We start from the raw sequence: 24,569 nt of genomic DNA on the forward strand, positions 1-24,569 counted from the left end.
AATTTCACTCTGAGGCAAGCAGATCTGGATTGCTGGTGGGAGGGGGGTTGTTTCTCTCTCTCTTTTTACTTTTGACGATAAGAAGCGGTTTGATTGTTTCCTGGTTGGTTATATTTGGGTTTGGGGGTTTGCTTGGGTTGGTGGTTTTTTTGAGAGAGAGAGATGCAGAGTGAAAGGTATCAGCATTGTGTTCTGATCTTGACCAGTACTGTAGAGGATATTTGTATATTATAATTTGCTCACTCGTTGGGTAAAGGAAAATGCCACATTCCATGCTCTTGTCTAGTGTTTATTTATTCCTTCCTACGTAATCAAGTGTCATTGATTTTTGTTTTATTGCTTTGGTTTTTTTTGTTCCACGTTGATGCTTTGCTTCTGGGCATATACAAAAAGTCTTCCAATCTGCTGTTCTTATATAGTATATGTGGGGATATCTATATCTAAATATAGATATATAACTACTTACTGTTGGTAGGGGTCTTGGGAACTTTCTGCTATGTAGAGAGACAGATGTTGACTCAAAGGGTGACTTGGAAAAGGCTTTTCCCTGAAGTGTCTACATAGTATTTGAATTTTTTGTATTTAAGATTGGCAGTATGAAATAGAAGCACCTGATTGTGTATAGTTAATTTGTTTAGGTTATGTCACTTTTGAGATCCTGACTTTGCAAAGGGTTTTATACTTGCTTATAATAATAACTAACACATCTATTTAGCATGTTTGTGATCCATGAAATGATGCAGGTTTGAATAACATTACATGAGGTAAATATTGTTAATGCCATTTTCAGTGTCACCTGTTCCTGCTGAGACCTCTCATTTGTTTTTATTAAGGACTTAAGAATCAAACTTTCCATTTTACCTGATCATAAAAATTAAAGCCAATCCTATATATATTTACTTATTTATAAATCCCATTGATCTGGAGTAAAACTTTGCTGTAAGGGTGCAATTTGCCCAGTTTAAATTCTTTTTAGTACTTTGCAAAAGTGGAATAGAAGCTTGGAAAATATGGTGATTATTGCAAGTCACATTTGGTACAGCTTGGGCAGCTCTGTTGTGGAGTTATTGTCTTTGTGTTTTTATTCTGAAATAGTTTAAAGTAGGAGGATATTTACTAAAGCTGCAATGTGTGTTTGAACTGTGAAATGTGCACAGATGGCCTATGCATTTCAATAGGCCCAGGGAATCTGACCAAAGTAACATGCAGCTTGATATGTGATGCTTCTCTACTAGTTGAAGTCAGCAAGTGATTCTGGCCTTCTGAATACTTTCTCTGATAACATGATTTGTTGGCAAAAAGTACCTTTTCTAATCTTAATGGCAACATAAAACTTGTACTTTTGATCAGGTCAGATGTCTGGTGAAAAACAAATGTGGAAAGTCAGTGGAAAAGCTTCAGCTGTAACTCTGAAGGACAGCTTGCCTTCAGTATTCAGAGTGCTAAGCAAGATAACTTTCTGTTGAAGAGGAGGGAAAGTATTTTATATGGATACATGTGAAGTAGTGATCCATTTATATAGATACTGGTTTTTTAAAACACAATTTTAATCTTATTAAAAGCTGGGCACTTTAATTTAGTTCTGGGACAGCCTATGGGTTTTAATTGTTCTGTTTTTTTCTGTTATGGTACATCACACCCATAGAGAAAACTGAGTTTGGTTCACTTTAACTTCAGGTACTGCGCTGTCTTAAGGTTTGTTGGTATCCAAATTGGACTGTGGAACGTTATTAACATAAATATGGAATTATTTTCATTTCTTTACTGATGGAATAATTGTAAGTGTTGATAAATAATATGATACAGCTTTGATTATTTATTCATTAATAACGTATGTTTTTAGTGCAGTAATCTGAATCCCTTCAGTGAATTGATCATAACACTTTCAGTTCTAAGCATACTTTGAATTCACAGGAACTTTTTTTTCATTAGACTTCATTCAAAGTGAATAGATTTATGATCAGAACCTGATTCTCTAATTCTGTGTATGTTTACATGAGAATTGGCTTCATTGAGTGTTGCAAAACCTACTCTGAAGTAAACACTCATAGAATCAGGCTTTCATAGACTTTTACAAACAATTATACATATTTAACATTATTTGCGCTGTTAGGAAAACTAAATAGTAGACTTCAGCATATGCCTAGGCCTTTGCCAAGCCCAACCATTACAGTACTAATTTCAAAACTTACTATTCATTATTTTTATTTCAGATATAAAATAATCTTCAAATTAAACCCAATCACAAAACCCACCCAAAAACAAACTAGTACTGATTTAATTTAATTTAGCTATATGTTTCTTTGAGATAGAAAAATAGAGAGGAATGTTTTTTGTAGGCGGATCCTTGAATCTGAGTCTTAGAACTGGAGTATGTGTAGAGGCAAAAAAGTGAGTATACATAGGGACCATAACTCAGTTACACAGCACATTCATTGCATGAAAAGGTTTATAGGTTCAATCCCTGGCATATTCAGGTAGAGCTGGGAAACAATATAAGCTATTATACATTTGTGTATTATACATCTGTTTGGGGAAGAAATTGGCTTGTTCAAGACCTTTTGATGAAAACATATGGGGGGCATGAACAGAGTGAACTTGGTAAAGTAGCACAGGAAAATCTGCCTGGTTTTATCGTTAAAATTTCTTAAGGAACTCCTCATTAACACATCTTCATAAGGCCTTTGAAATGTTTATTGGAGATCACTTTGGTGATAGTCCTTAAACCATACAACACAGATTAATTTGTCATGAATAGGACTTCGTAGGAAACATATTTTGAAAATAGTACCTGTAATTCTTAAAATGCATCTATACTAAGATTTCTTACAGCTGGGAAAGCTATGGTAAAGTCTAGGGCCAGTTGAATCAAAGCATCTCTCCCATCTCGTCCCAATACTTCATCAGTTGAATCCTATATATATTTACTCAGAAGTAAGATCCATTTAGATTTGTAAGTTTCAATAAACATGGATGGGAACTTGCTGTTCGGATTATATGCACATTCTGTACGCATATTCTAGGTTATGTGTTGTAAAAATAGTGTTTCAGCTTTTAAATGTCAGTTATAAAGCTATGAACCAGCTCAGCCTTGTTCTTTAAACACTGGTATTTGCACTGGTTTTGCTGGTGGTTCATTCCACCTGTTGTTCGTGCAACTGCAGCAAACATTGAGAGTGGGCCAAAGCTATTTTGCTTGTGAAAAAAAAAAAATTTCTTGGCCAATCCAGTGAGGAGAGGTCTGTCCTGATAGGCATTGTGTAGCTAAATTCTCCAGTGCCACTTTAAAGTTCAAGCGCCTTGAGTGCTTAGAGTTTCTAAAGCTTATTAGGGTTTTTTGGGCTGCTTAGTTGTTCCCCTAGATTATACTCTATGATAGTTTGAACATTATTTTGTCAGTCATACTATGAAATCTTGCTAGTAGCCTTTAGGAAACAGTATAATAATAATAATAATAATAATAATAATAATAATAATAATAATAAAAAATTATTTATAGCCCACTCATCTGGTATTGTTAAAGAACACAGGAAGCTGCCTTCTACAGAGTCAGACCATTGCCCCATCTAGCTTAGTATTGCCCACATTGTCCACATTGTCCAGGGTTTCAGACAGCTCTATCTGGAGATGCTGGGGTTTAAATCTTGGACCATGAGCACGTGAATTAGATGCTCTACCACTGAACTATGGTTCTTCCCCCAAGACCAGGGGTCTGCAACCTTTAAGACAAAAAGAGCCACTTGGACCCGTTTCCAAAGAAAAAAAACACCTGGGAGCCGCAAAACCATTGTGACATTTAAAGCATGCGCGCCGCTGCCCTCTGATCTGACAGCGGGCGGGAAGGTGACGTTGGGACGGTGCGTGACTAATGCACACACCGCCCCCATGCGACATCACAGCCAGTACAGCGCCCGCCACAGTGGGGAGTGTCGGGGCCTATAATGCGCCTCCTCCCCTCGCTAGTATCCGCCCCGGAGCCGCGGCAAAGGTGTAAAAGAGCCACATGCGGCTCTGGAGCCGCGGGTTGCAGACCCCTGCCCAAGACGTTTGAACAACACCAACGTTTCTACTGCCACTGTTGATGTTGTGAAGTCTAATGTATAGCCATATTATTGATACATTCACTTGATCTCCAGTTGATCTTTTTGTTATAAACTTTCAGGAATCCTTCACCAAGGCTGCAGTCTGATTAGGAGCAATTATTAGCAGTAAACCTTGTCAGTTTCCTTTGTGTAGTTGCACTCCTTGAGCATGATCACTGCTTTCCCCCCCTTTTTTAAAAAAATAGAAATAGTTGTTTGCATCAGCTGACAGCGTCAATCAATCATTACATCAAGTATGACTTACTTTTCAAAACTTTGTTAAATATAACATTTATCCTTTAAATTTTATTTTTATATAGTGCTGGATGGGCATTCTCTAGATATTGGAATAAATGCTGAAACATTTAGGTACACCTAAGCTTTTTCTGGATGTCTTCTTCATGGAAACTAGGAACCAGAAAGTTAATACTTACCTGCGAAGAGGGCTTCCTATCCCCATTCTGTCCTGCCTTAGCTAGGATGCAAAATGCAAGCAGCACTGTCTCCTCAATCTCATATTTTGATTTTATTCTTATTCACTGTCAAGTACCCCTTGTAGTATTCAGGACCAGGGATTTACTAACCAGAATCAACCTTGTATAGCTTTACTTTCTTATTTTGATATTACCGTGCTCCAGAAGATACTCCCACTTTGCCTACAACGGTATCTGTGTTGAGTATTTATATAACTCTTTTTCTCAACTTGTCAGGTCTTTAGTGTTAGCAACCTTAGTAGCTCTTGTGTTTTCGGGCTATTAATCTCCACCCCAATATTCTAAAGAGCTCCTTTGGCTATATCAGTCTTCGTTGCAGAATGGCATTAAATTTGACACATGGCTTCTAAAGTTCTTTTCTTCTGGAAGGCTGCACACCGAACCTTTTCCAATTGCCTCACAAGGGTAGATTGTATATGTGGATATGTTTCCTAGAGCACACTGAACTTTGGGCACTATGGTGACATTCCAGGTGCAAAATTATATGTGTGTTCTCTTCAGTTTTAATCTGTTTTAATTACCAAGCTGAAGATTGTGATGAGGTTCAGGGTACTTATTTTGGTTTTCACAGATGTTCTCGGATGTCTTCAGTGGTGCTGTGGCTACTCTTCAGAGAGCCCATTGATGGACACAGATTAGGTGGCTACTATCCCTGAAAGCAACCTGTATCCAGCAGAGTAGTCAGGCTCTGCTGCAATCTATTATTGCATCATTCAGTAATTAGGCACACTAAGTATGGATCTCTTTGCCTTCTCAGAGAACCATCAACTCACAAGGGTCTTCACAAGATATCTGGGCTAGAGGAACAGAAGCTCAAAACTCTGCAACCTTAGAGCTTTTGTATGCCTTCCCCCCATTCTAAGAGCCTATGGAGGTAGTAGTTGTGGCTTTTCTGGCCTTGCAACTCTGGTTCTCTAGAATTCTAGTGCAGCAAGTGCCATGACATCTTCCTTGTTCTGTTTCACTGAAGCATTTATTTTTCTGAATCGTGGCTTGCTAAAGCTAAGGAAAAGATAATAGTACAAAGTGAAATGAAGAATGTTATTTAAATATACCAAATGAGCAAGGTAAATTTTAGGATATACAGGTGTGGTGGTAGAAAGCTGGAAGTCAGCAGACTGAAGAATGTACCGTATTTTTCGCTCTATAACACGCACCCGACCATAACACGCACATAGTTTTTAGAGGAGGAAAACCCGTAGGCATGCCACCCGTAGACATTTCCTCCATAACACGCACAGACATTTCCCCTTACTTTCTAGGAGGAAAAAAGTGAGTGTTATGGTGCAAAAAATACGGTAATTTGGCTTTGCGGGGCAAAAAATGCTAGAAGAGTGAGAAGAAGGAGTGGAAATAGTTGCTAAGTGGTAGCAAAATAATGCAAACATTTTGATGTCAATAAGAAAAATTTAGATAGAACATGAGAAGACAAGGACACAATTATTAAAATTCCCAGAAATTTTTAAGCCAGGTAGAACTATATACATAGTTTGTCATCAAACCTAAACTTTACTGCTTTACCAATGGGAAATGTATCATTTATAATTCAGGTAGAATAGAAAACTGTACTATTTAGCATTTATATTAAATTAAAATCTAGTAATAACCTTGGTTTTGTACAAACAAAATTATGAATTTACTTATTTGTAGTCCACTTCTTTTTGCGGGTCTTAGTCAGAATCGTTGTTGTTGTTGTTTAGTCATTCAGTCGTGTCCAACTCTTCGTGACCCCATGGACCAGTGTGTGCCAGAATTATCATTGTCTAATTATGTAGATCAGCCTTTCCCAACCAATCATTCCAACTATCCTGATAACTGATATTGCGGGCTTCTGAACATTGGAGTTGTAGAACGAAAGGATGCAAAGAGCGCCAGGTTGGAGAAGGCTACTTTAGACCATCTTTCATAAAAACATCTTTGAAAGTATTTCACTTATTCTAAGAGGGGGAAATCAAAGAGGTTTCTTCAGTGCTCTCCAGCATATTGAAAAAAAGCTAGGAACCCCATTTTTCCTTAATTTTTTCTAGTACTCTCTGCCATTTAACATCTCTTGAAAGTGAGAATAGAAAACAGATGGAAAATTGTCATTGTTAACGGAATTAGTTAGTTAGTATACCACCCTCCATCTGAAGATTATAGGGTGGTTCACAGCATAAAAATATGAAATGGAAGCACAAAATGAAAAATGAACAAAAAGAAAAACAAACCAATAACCCCACCTTCCACAAACATATTCAAAAGGCCATGGAATATTTAATCAACCAAAGGGCTGGTTATAAACAACGTTTTCACCTGGTGCCTAAAGATATGTAATGAAGGTGCCCGGCGACCCTCCCTAAGAAATGCATTCCACAAAGGGGAGCCACCACAGAAAATGCCGCTCTTGTGTTGCCACCCTCCAGACCTCTGATGGAGGAGACACACAAATAACGTCCTCAGGTGAAGAGAGGTGGTCCTTGAGGTACTGTGGTTCTGAGCCGTTTATGGAACAAATTAGATGAAGTCTAGAATTTGCAAAGACTCTAGAGCAGGCATGGCCAAACTTGGCCCTCCAGCTGTTTTGGGACTACTTCCCATCATCCCTGACCACTGCTCCTGTTAGCTAGGTATGATGGGAGTTGTAGTCCCAAAACAGCTGGAGTGCCAAGTTTGGCCATGCCTGCTCTAGTCAATAATCAGTATAGAACTCCCATAATTCTATAATGGGCATACCATTATATCAGATATAAACCTACTCTCTGAGTCTGGATCCTTATGTACCCAGGAAAAAAAAGAGGAAAATGTCACTAGGCCTGGGAAACCCCCAAAGTTTGTAGAATTAAAAAGAAGGAAGAAAAAGGAGTAAAACCCTAAAGGGGAACCCTCCAAAATAATGTAAGGACTGAGCACGGTTAGTGGGCATGGAATATTGATTGTTCCAACCTTTTGAAAGAATCAATCGGATGGAATGGAGTATCCTGGTTCTACAATACACAGGTTATACTAGCATATTATAATGGTTGTCTTCCATGTATTTTTCTAATCCTATAGTCCAAAATAAAAATCAGGACATCCAAATCTGGACACCTGTGAAGCCTAAAGAGGGGAAAGGTAAACTTACTTTATCCTTGCATAAAAATATCAGCCAAAATAAAAAAATTCCTTCCAGTAGCACCTTAAAGACCAACTAAGTTAGTTCTTGGTATGAGCTTTCGTGTGCATGCAACTTCTTCAGATACCATCTATCTGAAGAAGTGTGCATGCACACGAAAGTTCATACCAAGAACTAACTTAGTTGGTCTTTAAGGTGCTACTGGAAGGAATTTTTTTATTTTGACTATGGCAGACCAACACGGCTACCTATCTGTAACTAAAAATATCAGCGTTCAGGATACTAATAGCTGGTGGAGGGCCAAAGAATGTGAATGTACCCTGTTCTTGGATTTACAGAAGGATATCCGTGGTAACATAGTAAAGTTTATGAAACAAGCAAGAGACCAGCTCAAAAAATTGAAGTGCTCTTTTACCACTGAAAGGATCTAGAAGGAGTGCACTCTGATCCTTTAAGTAGTGTTGTGTAGCATGTCCTTCCCCAAATAAAGCACTCCCTCCCCAAATCATTCACAAGAGATTCTTACTCTTTTTAAAGAGCTATTGGAAAAAGTGCCATCATTTTTCTGATAGTGAATTCGCAATAATTATGTGCTTTGCAAATAGGTACTTCTTTCAGTTCTTCCTCAGCTCACTACCAATATATTTAATTTGATAACTGCTAGTAGTGGTATTATTAGGGGAGAAAGGGAAAGTTGCTTCATCTAGCCATGCTTCATGCAGTTAAATTTTTAGAAACTTCAGTCACAAAATCAATGTGTGATGAAACCTCTGAAATGTCATTTTGTAAGCTAAAAAGCCTCACATATTTTTGCCTTTTCTTGTAGGCTCATCAAGTCCTTCATTTTACAATGCTGTTTCTTTTTCAGTTCTGCCACATTCTTTTTAGAATGGGGCAACCAGAACTAAGCAGTATTGCAAAGTGCATAGCAACATCATAAATAAATATGGCATTATGTAGTTGCTGCATTATAGCCTATCTCTTTCCTAATAATTCCTTGCACATAATCTGTGATTTTCATTTCCACATTACTGTGGATTACCCCCCCCCCCCCGCAGAGAGCCATCTTCCACAATCCCAAGATCTTTCCTGGGCAGCCACAGCCTGAAATATGAGCCCTTTTTAAAAACATGTCAAATTTTTGTTGTTTACTTAATCTGCCACCAAACGCTTTGCTCATTTACAGTTTATCAACGGAAAATGGGATTTATTTGAAGAAGCATGGCATCAATATATTTTGTTAAGTGAGAGACTATGGTATGCATGTTACATACAAAAGTTTACAACTTAAAAATAACATCACAAACTTCCAAATAGTTGTGTGTTTTGATTCATTTCACCAGATATATTTCCAAATAAGTACTCATTTGAAATATTAGAACTTGCAAAGTATAAACTATTGTCACTTTTAAATTCAACAGTTGTTAATGAATGTTTGTTGGCTGGCTTCGCTCACTGACCCTATATAGACAAATACAAGATTGTGGCATTAATTTGCTTGGGAGTTGCTTCGATGTTAGTCCTAGTGATGGTTGGTAAAGTAAATTTATATGAAATTTGTGGTATACGATTCAGAAAGTCCTATTAAAATATACACTTTAAACCAGGCATAGGCAAACACTGCCCTCCACTCGTTTTTGGGACTACAACTCCCATCATCCCTAGCTAACAAGAGCAATGGTCAGGGATGATGGGAATTGTAGTCCCAAAACATCTGGCGGGCCGAGTTTGCTTATGCCTTCTTTAAACTAAGGTAGCCAGCTATTGCTACCAATTCCCTGTTGCAGGGAACACATCACCTGGTGTGTTGAGTATCTTGTCAGAGCTCAGTAGGTTGTCATTTAGCTTCTCTAACCACCTGTGCACAGGCAAGTACACAGGTATTTCAACTGGATGTCCTCCTTCAGTCCTCCCATTCTGCTTGGTGCTACATTGGTTAAAGAGGGCTGGTTAGGTGGGCACATGAGAGGTGGGTGCAGACTGAGCATTTCCCCACCCCTGGCAGAGGCATGGCTACTAGGGCTCTGTTGAGTTCCACTGGAATCCTCCCAGCTATTGGTTAGTTCTCCTAGAATGCAGACACACCCAGCCTAAAGCCTAAAATCTTTTGACATTTCCTCAATATAATTTTTCAAATCATACATGTGCAGTATATATGGATTCTGTGCAATGAATTAATAAGGATTCCTTCAGTGTAGCACTTTTGTTGCAGGAATGCTGCAGTGATATCACATTTTCCCAGCATTCAAATCAGAATATTTTGTGTCTGGGAAATAACTCTGCTTGCCTGAAGAGTGCTTTGATTGCTATAGAATATGGTCATGTGAGTGTCACAGTACCTTGGGTTATAGTAGCTGTGTCAACACTTGCAGATAAGTAACTACATTATTTTACAGTATTTTGTTAAAAATTTAAAGCCTCTGTGTTCTTTCAGTGCATAGCTGTAACATGGAAACCTTCAAAACAGCAAAAAGACATGATGCATGACAAGGCTGCATGCACAAACACATAGGCATCTGCAAGTGTGCTTGAAAGATGCCAAGCTCATCTTCCAAGCACACCTGCAAGTGTCTATGTAGATAGGTTAAATCTCCCCTTGGACTTCCAGTGGGCTTTTAAATAGATTGTTTGTAGCACTCCTGAAAACTCATCTCTCTTGGCTTTGCTCATCCACATTGTCCATTGCTGCATCTTGTGGTAGTAAATTCCATGGTTAGTTAACTATGCACTGTCTGAAGATATACTTCCTTTTGTCTTTCTTGAACATCCCTCCATTTATTGTATGACTTGCATTCTAATATTATGAAAGGAGAAAAATAATCAACTTTCTGCACACCATGCATTATTTTATACACCTCTGATATGTGTGTGTTCCCACCCCGTTCACCTTTTTTCAAAACTAAAAAGCCTCTAGTGTTGAAACCTTTCCTCATAGGAAAGTGTCCACAGCTCCTTGAATATTTTTGTTTCCTTTTCCTGCATATTGACCAAGCCTACAGTATCCTATTTGAGATGCTGTTTTCAGAAATACATTATGATATAGGTAGCTTTGGGGTGAGCTCCCGTCTTTCGGTCCCAGCTCCTGCCCACCTAGCAGTTCGAAAGCACCCCTAAGTGCAAGTAGATAAATAGGTACCGCTTTATAGTGGGAAGGTAAACGGCGTTCCGTGTGCTGCGCTGGCGCAGGCTCGCCAGAGCAGCGATGTCACACTGGCCACGTGACCCGGAAGTGTCTTCAGACGGTGCCGGCTCCCGGCCTCTAGAGTGAGATGAGCGCACAACCCTAGAGTCTGACAAGACTGGCCCGTACGGGCAGGGTACCTTTACCTTTTATAGGTAGCTTTATTTCTGATACCTTTCCTAATGATCTCTAATATGGAATTTTCTGTTTTCACACTAGGTGGATGTTTTAATTTAGCTGTGCATCACAATCCTAAGATCTCTCTTTTTATTTGCCACTTCAAGCTCAGTATATACGTTTGGGGTTTTTTGTCCCAATTTGCAATATTTAACAGTTGGACCATATTTGTCGTTTTACTGCCCATTCACCCATCTTGGAGAGATTCTTTTGGAGATTTTTGCTTTAACTACCAGGATAGATCATGTTATCAGAAAAACTCACTGCTCATCCCTAACTCCAGATAATTTTATGAAGAAGTTAACAAGCACAAGTCTGAATACAGATGCTTATGGAACCCCACATTTTTTATCCCTCCCTTGTGAGAACTCTTCATTACTCCTGCTCTCTGTCTGTTCAGTCTGACCCTGTGGTAATGAATAATCAGAGGGGAAGAGGAAAGTTTTATATGCAGGATAATGTATGGTGTCCAACACCATTGCTTTGTGAACAAAATAATATTCCTTTTGCAGAAGAACCTTTTCCAGTGAGCACATATCATTCCAATAATGGAAGCTCACTGGGTAACTCTATTGGATGTTGCGCTAACTTAAATAAGTTAGGTAAATGAATCCCAACTTTTCTAATGTATAACAAACTTAGAAGTTCCGAAGTTTTAAATCACCATGCCATTGATATGAATTGTGATTAATCTGTCTGAGATTTTTGGAAACTACCGCATCAAATACCTTCTCAAAATGCATTTTAAAACCACTTACATTTTTACTGACGCAGCTATCTGAATAAAGCTACTTTTGGCTTGGAGTAAAATTGCAACTTCAGATTGAGAGTTTTCTTTTATTCTTAAGAAGTGAAAAACAATCCCAGGTGGCAAAAGCAGAGCAGCTGTCAACAAGCTGTGCAAATGCTCTTGCTAGATAAAATGGATGCATTGGTAGAATTTAGGTGCAATAATTTTGTCACATATCTTTATCAAATAATAATGGACTAGTGATTTAGAGAACAGGGACAAGGATAATAGAGTGGGAAAGAGGATGCTTCTGACTAATTAATAGTAGAAAAGACCCATTGAAATCAATGGGTATATACTAGATTAAGTGTATATGCTTGAACTAGGGTTGCCATATTTAAAAAAGTAAAAACCAGAATACCCCAAATGTTGTTGGCTTTTTTTTAGGAGGACCCCAAAATTGTGCCTAAGATCTAGGACAAAGCACTGGGAAAATCTGGACATATGGCAGCCTTACTTGAACTTACATTTAAATTAAAAAGTAACTTTTGCACACAAATATTATGGGAGTAACTTCATTGTTGCCAGTGAGATCCAATACTTCTGTATTGCAAGCACTGGTTGTATGTATCTTTAGCTAAAAAGACTCAGAGCAGCTTACATACAGTCAATTAAAACAAAACAGTTCCTGCCCACAGGTTTATAATCTAAGGGAGAGAAGGCCCCCAACTGGTTACCACTGGAAGCTGCCCAGAGTGGCTGGGGAAACCCAGCCAGATGAGTGGGGTATAAATAATAAAATTATTATTATTATTATTACACTGATGGCAATATTTAGTTTGGACCCTGCTTCAGAAAGTGGATTGATTTGACAGACTATTTGGGGGGGATGACCCACTTCACCTTGCATCCAAAGCACAGCCTTGGTTCAGAAAATCCAAACCTTCTTATAATATAGGGGGAGAAATGAGCAAATTGCTGTGGCATTTTTACTTTTTGACAGAATTGGATGACATTAGCAGGCAAGCACAGCATCGCTTGCTGAATGAATGTAGCCTGCCAAATTTTAGACGAATGGGTGTAGGGGGATGTTGTGCAAAGGTAGTATTCAAAGTTTTGCTGCTGCCCCCTCCCCATGATGCTGTGAATTATTTGTATGAAAATAGCAAAAAAATAATATTTTTTTAGGAAGGCAAGAGGTTAGAGACTTAATAATGAATGGGAAAAGCTATGAAGCTTTCTTTTCTTCTCAGTTGACACCAACTTCTAAGTTCTTTGTACATGCCTTTCGACAACATTTTGATTGGAAGTAAAAAATAGAGACCTGGTAACATGACTCCCTGATTAGAAACTAGAGCTGTAAGTCAGAAGACTATATCCTGTCTTCTCCTTCCCCAATGTCTTCTATTTTTCTCTTTTGGAGTGATGGGGAAGAATATTGCCATTCTAACAGAGAGTCTGAGACTGTGTCCTCCCAATCTCTGAAATGGACCTTATGTTTTGGGAGCAGCTCAGTTAGCTTTCCATGGAAGGAGGGAGCCTTTTTATCCAGGGAGAGCTGAACCCTGAATGAAAACAGTTAGGTTTGTAATATTTTGTGGATTAGGTTTCATACTTAACTGACCTTTCTTGGCCAATGATTTATGAATTTCTGCTTAAATTTAAACTGCTTATCTTATAAGCAGTAGAGCTGCATACACAAGCTTTTCTGATGAATTCATAAAATATCAAAATGTCAACAAATAGGATTTTTTCTGGCTCATAAGTTTGGCGTTTGGTAAAAAGGTATTGTTTGGAGTTTGGTAAAAAGGTATTGTTGAATTGTAAGTGGAATGTATGTAGCCTTAAGTGGCACACAAACAAAAGGGACTTCATGTATATTACTGGCTTGATGACTGTCTCCATAGTAATTCTATTCACACTTGATCTCAATGGAACTTACTTCTGTGTTGACCCACATAGGATTGTGCTTCTCAGTATGTTTGTGTCCTAACTCCTTCCTCATGAACATTTAAAGACAGTTCACATGTGTTCATTGATTCCAGGAATATTGTGACAGTCAAACACAAACGGAACCCATGCAATACACTATACAGTTGCCAGTTTTTAGTGTTAAATATTTACCATGAAGTTGTGAACTACATTTTTTAATTGAGCATGAAAGGAATACTTCCTATTGAAAGCTGCTTTATTCATGAAACTTGTGCACAAAAAATAAATAAAAATCAAGCCACATCCCATGAGCAGTGTCTTTTACAAGCTGTTTGGATTACTGGCTGCAGTTGTGCATTTAACATGTGCTGGCTCTTGTGTGTACTTGTGGAAATATTCAGATATTTAATTTAGTACTGGGTACTAATTAGAAACACATTTTAAAAATATTTGTTCTAACAGAAGGTCCCTAGGGCTGCATGTGGTGTTCCTGTGTACACTCTGAATTTTCAGACCCGCATTTGAACCACACCCTCTCACAGAGCACAAATTGGCTCCTGAACAACCATCTAGAGCTGTGATCCTAATTTGACCTGCAAGGCTGTTTTTGCAACCTTTACTACACCTGATGTCATATATGATGTGAAGTGTGGGCTAAATAAAGACCTGGCTTGCTGCCAAAAAGCTGGATTTGCCCGGTGCCTCTAGAGGGATGTTCAATGTGAGAAAGTGGCTTAAAGCCAGAAGGATTTATTGCGTCCATTCATGGGCAGAAACTCCATCAGATGCTCACAAGTTTCTCTGATTACCATCCAATGTTTCTTCATTTGTTTTTAAAGAAAAGTTTTATATTTACTTTCAGAGGTTTTTTGTTCAAGCCACCATTTTTCAGCATTCATTGAAAATAACCTTTGTTTTAAAACTTGTCCTTCAGAAACATGAAATTGGAACAAAATGTTATTTTAGCAAAGGTTAGTCATTTCTATTAGTATGCTCTCTTTCAAAGTATTCCCTTCCAGATTTTGTGCTAGAAGTGTTATTGTTGAAGGATTTCTTGGCCATATTAGAAATTATAATCTAGTTAAAAGTTCTGTTTATACTTCCCATGTCTGTTATGCTCTATATTAGAATGCAGGGCAAAGCCAGACATCTAACTGTTTATAACATTCAGACCTCAATTAGAGCTGCAGTATTTAGCTTTAGAAATAGGAAAAAATATTCATGCCAGTAATTATAAAAATGACAATGGTAGAACAATTCTACAAAAGCTATAACTTCTTCCACAAATTTATGAAACTTTTTTCTTTATTTTTTAGCATGCTCTTTACTTAACTACAATTAAAACTCCTTGGCAGTTACTTGCACTGAAATTAAAGTTCTGATTATTAGAGGTTTCTTTTATTTTGGACCAAGACACTGAGAGTGTTCTCTATATAAGAATTACGTCTGTATCCTCTATTCTCTATGACAAAGGTCAATTTAAAACAATGGGGCTTAATTCATTTAACAAAATTTGTATACCACTTGTTTGTAACAAAACTTCTATTTACAGTATTCACTGTAAATATTAAAATCAATAAAAACAGTTGAAAACAAGTAATTAATTTTTAATTAAGAGCAGCAGCAAAGGTTCAAAGAAATTAGAACATGTATGCATCTACCTGTCTAGATAAGCTTACTTTGGCGTAGGTGTTTATAGGATGACAAGTGTATTGTCCTTCCTCCCCACCCAGCTAACTGCACTTTGTTTTTTTTATATCTCAACCAGGGCAAGCTGTTAACTATGCTGTTTGAATCAAGCCAGCTCAACTGTGGTTAATGCTCCTGGCTTGTTTTAAATGACGCATAGTTTAAAAGTAACCGCAGTTTGCAGTTCAGATATTATGCGAAATCTTTTTCAAAAAAAATATGAAAGCAGAAGCTCTTTATTTGCATCGGGAGAGCATACAAGCCCATGGTTTAGGCACATAAACCTAATTGTAGTTTAATATTATATGCAAACCAGGCCATTCTGTTTCAGAATGACACATAATTGCTGGAATACATCATAGTACAGTATAAGTTGGCTGAAAGCGAAACTGCTTCAGGTAGATAAACATGGACAGTGTTCGAAGCCCCCATTGTTCTAGGTGCATTTTGTGACAAGGAATTTCATTAATGCAAGCAGTTTCTGAGCTCTGGGCGCAGTACTGCGCCTAAGATTTCAGATTAAAACTGCAGAGTGGAAGGAAAGGAGGACCTTTTTATTCCTCCCCTCTTCCAGCTACTCTCTGAAGACTGGAGAAGAGACACTCTTAAGAATATTAGGCAGGTGGGCAGGGAAAGGACTAGACTATGTGCAAAATGAACATAATAGTTTAGCTGCAGTTTTCATTTTCAGCTTTTCATCCTTGTTATTAGAAAAGCGTGCTTAGACAGTCCTAGAAAAAAATCTAAACTGCAGTTTGTCATTTCTCCACAAACGTCTGCACATTTGATTGTCTTAAATAAGATATTTGTTTGATCAGCCTTAAATATTGGTGTAGTACTGAGGATTTAATATTATTGAATGTTGATATCCATTGTTTTGAAAAGCACATATACCGTAGTTATGTGGTCTATGCTTGTCCTAGGTTCTTCAGATTGTTTTATATTTTGATTAATCTGTTTGCAAAGCTATGCCACAGTAGTTACTTGTTCTGCAATAGGAGGAATAAAATGGTAATGCCAATTCCAAGTTTTCAAAGTTATTTCTGTGAAAGGTGGGAGACATCAAAGGTGCTCACTGTGGAGACATAATCTACCCACAGGATATTTTGTGTGTGTGTGGAAACAAATTCCTATTCCCCATAAGGCTAAGGCAGTGATGGAATGGTCCATTAGGCGGCCCTTGAGTCAAGGTCCAGTTGCCTCTTTGGGTTTTCTGAAGCTTGCTAAGTTGGTTTAAAAAACAAGCCAGAAAAACATCCCTTATAGAAAGGCACCTTTCTATAGAATGTCCCAACTAGTCCAGAAAATAAATATGGCTTGAAGGAGAAAGAATATGAGGAAGGATCCAGGTGAGGATGGCTGCTAGCTAAAGCTTAGGTTAATGAAAAAAGAAGACAACCTCCACTGGCCATTACAGAATGGTGTAATTTGGGAAAGAGTGACATGGATCAGCCACCTGGAAATGTCCCCCAAGCATTGTGGGATGTGTTGGCTTGATACCTCTTAAGTGAGACAGGTTAGGGAAGATTGTGGAAACCGGTCTTGTATAGTTTGGAATGTATATACATGCATCTCAGTACCTTTACTATTAATGAGATATAGTAGTGAGACAGGCATAAGCCTGCTTTCCTACAACGCACACAGGATGCTAATCGTGTACGTCAATTCATTGTGGCCTCCAGTTTGTTCTCTTTGGCAAACATTAGCTGTAGCCCACTTAAAGATCCCGTTTTGCATATCTTAACATACACATACAGTGAAAATACAGCCTAGTTTTACTGTTCTTTAGTAAGATGACTTGCGCCTTCAGATAATGTGAAGTTAGACATTTTCAGTTCTGTAAGACAATAAACTAATTAAGGTTCAGTTCTGTGAGATAATAAACTAATTAAGGTTAAAATAAGCACATGTATGTGGTTTTATATTCTATTAAGACTATGGATGCATTCAGACAACATATGTTTTTAAACTGTGCAGTAGCATCTGCAGCCGTTGTATATGGTGGGAATCCTATAGAGTTCTACTATCCTAGAAAGTAAGGTGCCTCATTCTCACAAATTATCACATGTTAGCCACTGAGTCATATCCCTCACCCAAGTGTTGTGACTGGAGTGTGGGGGGAGCTGAGTCATCTGAATATACCCTTCAAAGCTCACAATGGATTATCACCTTGTTTGACTTCAAACATGAACAATGCATCTGTGCTTGCAACTGTGATGTACTCTTTCTGGCACACTGTAATTTTTTATCACATAGCCATTGCTAATTTTTACTGCTTATTTCCTGTTGCTAATATTAATGATAAATAATCAAGCCACTTGCTTTTCATTTATTTCTGTTAACTCCCTTGAACACCATTTTTTGGAAAGACATGATACAAATTTAACACCTAAGGCTGCAATCCTGTGCACACCTACCTAGGAACAAGCCCCACTGAAAAAAGTCTAAAGTGACTGGAAAACTTTTAGAAGTTTAGACTAAGATATCATGAATAAATATCAAAGTACTGACTGAAGCATTACCTTGCTGATGGATCTGCTTCTACAAATGCCCCTAAGCAAAGGATGAAAGCCTAAAGTTGATGTTAAATTTACAAACTGTATTTAAGATTTCCTCTCCAGGCTATGCTGATCACCAGAGACTGTGAGAGGGTGTGGGACATTATTTGTCTTGGTTCTCATTCTGACCATAAAGTCCCTTTGGGCACACCAAAGATGGCTGTATACATTGTTTTAATTATATTAGGGATATTATTTTGGCTTTATAACTATATTCATCTTTTTGTATTATATTGTAAGCTGCTTTTGAGAGCTGCTTGGGCTAATAATGTAAAAAATAGCAGGGTGGCTAGAGGGTAGATACTTACCCTATTGAGTGCTCCAAATACTTACCTATTGAGTGCTCCAAATTTTGCATTGTGTCCACCTTCCCAAAGCCTGACTTTTACATTTCCTTTTATGCTGTGCATTATGCTGGTTTTAATTTGCTTTTTGTTAGGCTTTCTGCTTAGTTTTTTTGTTGTTGTTTTTTTGCTTTAAAATTGTTTTTTATTGTAAATTGTATTTTGTATTATCTATGTAAACTGCCTAGAGAGGTTTGTTGGATGGGTGATAAATAAATGTAAAAATGATGTTAATAACATATAGGTGGGGGAAGCTGAGGCTGTTTACAATTTTATTTGCTAATCATAAATAATTGGGAGTTAACAACCCTTGCTTACTAGTAGTTCCCATATATAATATTTGTGCCACAGACTCACAATAAATACTTCTAATACCTTGAAACTTCATATTTTTCTGGTGCTCAGTAGTAGTAGTAGTAGTAGTAAGTTTCAAATAATTCCCCCCTTCTCTTGCTGTTCTGTCCCATACGTCTATACTGCTGCACCTGTTTTACCAGATGACAAATATGACCTGTGTAACTGTTCTCAAAGCATCCTCTGGAAGCAACTTTTTGGAAAGAGTGGAGTGCTACTAAACTACATTTAACTGATAGATGTTGTGAAGAAAAGAAAGGAAAATCACTTTGTAAAAGAGTTTATAGATTGTTGAATGCTTTTTTTCCAAAACACATTGGTCCTAAAGTATAATATTTTAATTCCTCTTCTTGTCTCTGATACAGTAGAACTTTTGTCAGAACTAAGCTATGGATTTTTTTATGTTGTCCTTTAAGTATGTTTTAGTTGGTGCTTTTTACATTTATATTGTATTGCTTATTTTTGTTTGGATCTTTTTGGAAACAGATTGTTTATGAAAAGTGATGCATAAACACCCTAAATAAATAAATAAATAAGCAAACTGATTGCCTCCCACTTGTCCCACCTTATTTCTCTCTCTCCAGTTCTAAAAAATATGTAAAAGTCAAGTATTAGCCATCACAGCTAATTCCTCTCTGTTTCTCACCTTTGATAAACATAGCATCACTGTTGCATCAGTCATGAGTTGCCATGCTTCTCATCCCTCACCAATACTACTTGTCAGAAGACAGTACACACCACATGCTAACTGCCATGAGCAGTATTCAGATTGACCAGAAGTGGGAGTACACAGCCACTGAGAAATGCCGGAGTCATATGCTGAGTCCCACTTGGTGATAGGATGAAAGGAGAAAGCAAGAGCATTTAGCTCAGTGTTTGAGGGGTGAGGTCATGCTTATCAGAAAGGGAAAGAACTTTCACCCTGGTGGTTGGATTTGTGCACTGCTAGGTTGAAGCCCCTGGCTAGCAGGATAATTCCTTCCTCCAGCAACTAGGTTCTGACTACCAAAATAACATTCTGCCTAGTGGGGGATGTGGCAGATTTAGTACAGTCATTGAAGTCCCAAACAGATAGTCAGGTGGATCCTCATTAGGGTAGAAATCTATTGTGCATTTTCGTTCTTTGTCGTGCCAGTAAAAACTCCGTAGTAACTCCACCACCTTCCCTTGGGGTCTAGTGAGTAATGATATTTGAATATGGTGCATAACAAAAGATGCCTGAATTCCGCACTGCATTCCAAGTTGGGGGAAGAGAGGGATGTCCTCCCTATTGTAGCTGGGGTGTCGTGGGGCCCCAGATAACCTGCTTTCTGGTGTAAAGGTGATGCAGTACCTTTATATTAAATTTATGCTACTTTATATAAAATTAGTTTCTATGGTGTAGGTTTTTCAGTTCTTCATCAGTAACCTCAGAAAGATCAATTTCAGATAGCTCGGTTGCTAGTGACATTAGGGAGCATGGGAATCTATTAGGAGATTTTCCTGGATATATTGTTGCCAATCATCATCACTCCTCCAGCTCTTCCATGTTCAGTTGCCCTACCACGATCTGCTCTCTTAAATAACTTCTCCACTCATTTGCCCTTTTATTCATGAAACTCTTTCCTAGAACACCTGTGTGGTAATGCTGCCTTTTCCACCTTCAAATTCTTCAAACTTATCTTCTCCATTAATTCTTCGGCTTAATCACTTAGTCCTCATCCCCCAACTAAAACAAAGCCAAATGAGACACGGCGGCACTTGTGCACATTCATCACATGCAATCTCTTCCTCTGTTATCCTACGGACACTGTTGTAATTTTAGTTTTAAGGAATTTGAAGCCAGAACCTGTGTCATTTGCATATGCTGCTCTGTAATGTGTATTGCACATTGATATATATATACGAAAGCATATATGCAGGTTTTGGTGTCTTCGGGTGTCTTCCCGTGTAAGAGTCGGGGTGTCTGTGCGACGTTTCGACGAGGTCTCACTCGTCATCTTCAGGCTGGTGCTTTCGGCTTCTTGTTACTGGAACAGAGCAGAGTCTGGTGTTTGAGTTCCTATAAATACTGTTGAGGGGTGTGGTGTATAGCCTCCAACGTTCTGGGCAGAGAGGAAGTTCCTAGATTAGTGTGCCTTTTCTTCTTTTGTTCCTTAATTACTTGAGGGATATCTTGGGTGATTTACCCAAGATATCCCTCAAGTAATTAAGGAACAAAAGAAGAAAAGGCACACTAATCTACCCAAGATATCCCTCAAGTAATTAAGGAACAAAAGAAGAAAAGGCACACTAATCTAGGAACTTCCTCTCTGCCCAGAACGTTGGAGGCTATACACCACACCCCTCAACAGTATTTATAGGAACTCAAACACCAGACTCTGCTCTGTTCCAGTAACAAGAAGCCGAAAGCACCAGCCTGAAGATGACGAGTGAGACCTCGTCGAAACGTCGCACAGACACCCCGACTCTTACACGGGAAGACACCCGAAGACACCAAAACCTGCATTCCTGTACCCGTGAAAATCTACGAAAGCGAAAGCATATATATACCCGAAGACACCAAAACCTGCATATATATATATATATATATATATATATATATATATATATATATATTCCTTATATTATCACTTTCTCCATTTTGCATAAGACTTTTGATAGCCTTACTCTAACTTATTCTAGCACTTTGCTGTACTCTCACTGCATTAAAGTCCTTCTTGCTATCCTCAAAATCAGCTTTGTTACTCCCAACTTAGAATAGGGACAGATTTGGTACTGGTTTTCCCCAAGACAATCCACTTTCCCCCTCCCCATTCTTTAGGCTAAGCACATTGACATTCACAATAAGTTTCTGAGGGGAAATGTTCAGACTTTTCCTAGATGTTCTGAGCCTTTATATTCAAAACTGATTTATCCTTTCAAGGGCAAAATGTGTGTTTTTATTCCTTAGATTGATGTTTTTGCAGAAGAAGCAGTTGGAAGCAAAAGTTACTTTCTATGTAGATGTGAAATTATACTGACATATGTTAAAAACAGAAAGTTAAACATGTTACATGTCATCATTTCAGAGAAATGGAATAAATCAATTGTGTGCTGTAAGAAGTTAAGTTGAAGTATATTTACACAACCTAATATGTCTATGGTTGTTTCTGAGGACTTTATTATTCAAGATTGTAAACCTCAAAACAGCACCTATGTTTAAAGATGTGGAATCCACTGACTAGCCATACTGTTGTTTATGCTTGTTGTCTTTGTTAAATCCAACATAAAGGCTGAAATCCAAGAAAAAGAACTGCTGGCATAGCTGGATTCTCACTGGTTGCTTTTGCCATACTAGTTACCTCAATTGAAGAGGCAAATCACAATTCTGTTGAAAATTGCAATTTGGCTTTTTTGGCAAGAGAAATGATGAAAGCAAGTAAAGTAAGGCAGCAAACAAAATTCCAGCTCTGCATATTTGGTTCTTTCCGCTTGCATATATTTTTTCCTTCATTTGGAACATAGCCTATTTTATTATTTATGTCAAGTATGACAACCTGTTCAGTGCTGCGTTATCTAGAATTATTTGATCCCCCCCCAAAAAAAAAGTCTTGAGGCATGTGCACCAAACAGTTGTGGTAGCATTGCTGCCCCCTTCTGCAAAAATGCATCAAAAATCCACATTCCATGTTTTCTGTAGGGAAAAAAGAGTGCTTTCTACATTGTATGCTGGGTGTTTTTTAGGGAACACCAGTGGTAGCTTGCTGCCTCCTTCTGCAAGCCCGCTCCTTCCTTTCTCTCTTTCTTCTCTATGGAGGAAAGAAGTCAGAAGCTAAATTGAATATTTTTTTAAATGCTAATATTTCAAAATAATTTTTCCCATTGCATATGCAGACTTGCCTCTTAAACCAGGAAGGATGGAAATGTGTTGCTGAAGCTAGGGTTCTTAGAATTCTAACAAGAGCTCACGTGCTGTGCAAACTGCATAGTCACTTTGTTTTTCTCTGATGGGTTATATATAGGATTTGAAATATAAAGACGGTGACCTGTAGCTCAATACATCTTGCATAAGAATGAGAAACCCACCGTAGGTGATTTGTCACAGGCAACTGTGAAGTGCCACCATTTGTGGTAGGCTGGATATAGCACAGAAAACCTTCTGTTTCCTAATCCTGGTCTGTGTGTCAACATTTGCCAAAACATCAGTCTCAAACTGCTCATAGATGGGGTCTAAGTTAATAGTTATTTGAAGCTATTACTATTAAGAATGTTGCAACTGAAGCTGCGTTAATTTTTATCCAGAGAACTAGAAGTAAATTACAGTGTTAATATCACAGGTATTGTAAAAGACTTAATAAAAAATTAAGGGTTCAACGCCGGACACTTCCTCTTTTGTTGTCATCGCTGATAGTGCTCACAGGCTTATATTAACATTGGTGTATCAAATAATTTTTTGGGAAAGTGTCACATAAGTAAAAGGGTTAATAGAACCTGCTTGTCTTAGATGTAGTGTGTTTCAACCTTGTAAATAAAACCACAAAAACTACTAGCCTGCCAAAAAAACATATGGATTACATTGCAGTAAGTTTCATTTTATTCACTGAGTCTACGCAGTGAGTGGAATGGCTATAGCTCAGTGATGGAGCTTCTTCATTTTATGCAGAAGGTACCAGGTTAAATCCTTGGAATCACCATTGTCTGAAACCCTGGAGAATCGCTGCCAGTCACTGCATACAATACTGAGCTAGGTGGTTCAGTGTCTAACTTGGTATAAGGTAGCTCCCTGTATTCCACCAGCAGGTCACCAGCAGCTGCTTTTGCTGCCATGGAGGTCACTTGAGGGAAAGGAAGGGATGATGGGAGACTTGAGTTGGGCAACAGGACCTGATTCCAGTTGACCACATCAAACTTTATTTTTGCTTTCATGCTTGTCACCTATGGCAACCAGAAAGTACTTGAATGTAGGGCTGGTATATTGAACTGAAATGCTGGAAAGGTTGGATGTCAAATTCCTGCTCAGCTAAGCATTAATGTGGTGGTGTTGAACAGCTCAGGAGTAGTCATCCTGTCAACTGAGGAGTTTTAAGTAAATGTAAAGCACCCCCCTAAATTTGTAATCATTTCCAGAACAGAAGTTGAAGGGCACATGTCCGAAGGTTCTCTGGTGACAGTTGTTTTCCATAGTTGCTAAAACTTATTTCCTGAATTCTCTTTGATAGATATGGAACTTTTAGCAAATGATGGCATACTACTATGAGTACTTTGGCTTGAGTTCAGAGCTTCTGGCAAGCACATAAATCAAGTTGTTATTTCTATATGTTTCTAATATGGTGTAGGGGTAGAATGCGCCCTAGTTCTTGCACCAGGCCTTATTAGTGGTACAATATCTAGAGGCTTGCTGATGAGATTAGGTATTGAAAAAAATCTACCTTCCATGCACCCCTACCTACAGTATAATGTCACGGTTTGGTGTGCATAGGGCATTATGTGGATACAGCAAAAGCTGGAATCAGCATAGCATAGCGTATTTACACGAATCTAATGTGCCATCAAATCTAATGTGTATCCTAATTTTCACAACGTAATTTGGCCAAAAAAGGTCTGCATTACATTAAAGTAAATATGGTATTGTCCAATTAAAGAATTATATGTGCCAGAATAGGCTATAATTTTTATTATCAACTTCTACTTTCAATGTTTCTGCAAGACTGCTTCTTCTGCTTTATGTTTATTTTGGCAGCATATCAATCAGTCTGCCCTACAAAATCTATTACTAATATTTCAGTTCAGAGACATTTGCAGGGCAGCAGTCTTGAGGAACCTCCAGGGCTCATCACCAACCAGAGGCACCAAAATGATGCTTGGGTCTGCCTTTGTTGAGCCTCATGTGAAGTTCAAAGAGCTAGGCAGTTGTGTTGTCTTTGTCCCATTATGGTGTTAGGATGCTGGACCAGATAGGCCATTGGCATGATCCAG

General features: G+C 38.2%; 1 protein-coding gene across 4 annotated transcripts in view; it reads left to right on the forward strand.

Annotated features, from left to right (window-relative positions):
- MBD5 (methyl-CpG binding domain protein 5) overlaps positions 1-24,569 on the forward strand; it is a 105,079-nt gene that overhangs the window by 625 nt on the left and 79,885 nt on the right. The window lies entirely within an intron of this gene.

The sequence above is a fragment of the Podarcis vaucheri genome (genome assembly GCF_965113315.1).
Source record: "Podarcis vaucheri genome assembly, chromosome: 1".
In the NCBI taxonomy this organism is placed as follows: Eukaryota; Metazoa; Chordata; class Lepidosauria; order Squamata; family Lacertidae; genus Podarcis; species Podarcis vaucheri.